The following is a 1,690-nucleotide window of genomic DNA, read 5'->3' as shown; positions in this document are numbered from 1 at the left end:
TTTTGAGGGTTTTAATATTAATTGCGACTGTTTAGGGTAATGATGGTACCATTATAAAGTTGTCGTAGCTCGTATGGAGTGTTTGTCTTTTAATTTTACATACTTTTCATATTTTTTTCATGGTTCCAATGTGTTCATTTATAAAATAAAATAAAAATATTATTTTAATTAGAGCATTTTCAATTAAAAAACAGCACTACATTACTAGAATCTTATAATGGTTATCCATGAGCATCAAATATTCAAGCAAAATCATAGCTTTATATTTGTCAATATATAGAGATGAATAAAAATGATGAAGGAAGTGGAGTGAAAGGATTAAAAAGAGAAATGTTGGATGAGTTATTGTTAATATAGTTGTTTAGTTAATAGAAAAAAGAAAGAAAAACTTCAAATCAAAACATTGGGAATTATAAAAGAGCAGAAGGACTGGAGTCAATTTTAAATTAAAATGAGTGAGAATTATAAGTAAAATCCAGTCCCTCTTTGAATTTTAATGCCATTCATGTGAAATGTATACAATTAATTAATTAAAGAAACGGAATTTCACAAGCAAAGTACATTGTTTTTTTAAAGGTAAAAACAATGCTAGTTCATGTTCAGTTTTTTTATAAAGGGAAACGGTACAGATAACATATACTTATTTACTATTAATAAATAATTTTAACAATTTGTCCGGACAAAGAACTGTAGAAGTTAGTGACTCTCTACTGTTCTACCCTCGCAACAAAGGGGGGTAGGATGGAAACAGGCACATGGCTAAAAGATTTACAGAAGGAGGCTCAGCCTAGCTAGCAAGATCACACAGCTAGGGAGCAAATTTTAGTTATTTTTCAAATATACATGGAGATGCCTGGTTTAGTGATGAGTTTTTTTTCTTTCCAACCCAGGTTTTTTGTTTTTTAACTTGAATATTTGATATTTTTTAATATTTTTTTAACTCAAATACATATAAACACCATTGCGAACACAAAAATAAACGCATTCTGTAATCAGCACTGCAGCAACTATCTCTTCTAGTGTGGCATGCTGATAGACAACTCCCTCCCTCCGACAGTTCTGCGCGCAGAGTGGTTTTTGGACACTGATCTGACGAGCCTAGCTTGAGGTGCTCAGCGAAGCCACACGACCGACGCTGCAAGGTCCGTTTGAATAGAGGAGGGATTCGGGCAGGTTGGCTCAAAAAAGAAAAACGGGAGAAAGCTTGATCTTACTGCTACAGTGTAGAAGCACTGTACTAAGCAACTGTAGTTGACATATATAGGACATATGAATAGAGGAGGGATTCGGGCAGGTTCGCTCAAAAAAGAAAAACGGAAGAAAGCTTGATCCTACTGCTACAGTGTATAAGCACTGTTCTAAGCAACTGTAGTTGACATATATAGGACCCATGCTGTCAATTTTGAAAACTTGAGATGCAAGATGTTCCTGAAAAGAAATCAATGGAGGGCAATATGGTCATTGGCAAAAAGGTGATGTCAATCAACACAAAAGGATGTGAAGAAACAAAATCATGTTATTCCTTTGTATATTTTTAACCCAGTGCCTTTTTCCTGTCTCCATCCCACCATCTCTCTCTTCCCTCTCCTTCTCTGCCTTTCACTGTCAACCTCTTTACATTTCCACAAAAGCCCTAAAACTGGTTCCTGCCACTTAACCCATTTTCTTTTACCACCCACCCATCTCTCTC

The 1,690-nt window shown here is 35.1% G+C and overlaps 1 long non-coding RNA gene across 1 annotated transcript in view; it reads left to right on the top strand.

Annotated features, from left to right (window-relative positions):
• The first annotated feature begins 1,007 nt into the window (after nucleotides 1-1,007).
• LOC105129440 (uncharacterized) overlaps nucleotides 1,008-1,690 on the top strand; it is a 14,415-nt gene continuing 13,732 nt past the window's right edge. The window contains exon 1 of the long non-coding RNA XR_843074.1: nucleotides 1,008-1,019. This is a non-coding gene — a long non-coding RNA (uncharacterized LOC105129440). The remainder of the gene's footprint in view (nucleotides 1,020-1,690) is intronic.

The sequence above is a fragment of the Populus euphratica genome, unplaced genomic scaffold (genome assembly GCF_000495115.2).
Source record: "Populus euphratica unplaced genomic scaffold, PopEup_1.0 scaffold18.1, whole genome shotgun sequence".
In the NCBI taxonomy this organism is placed as follows: Eukaryota; Viridiplantae; Streptophyta; class Magnoliopsida; order Malpighiales; family Salicaceae; genus Populus; species Populus euphratica.
This window is presented reverse-complemented; position numbering and strand designations above follow the sequence as displayed.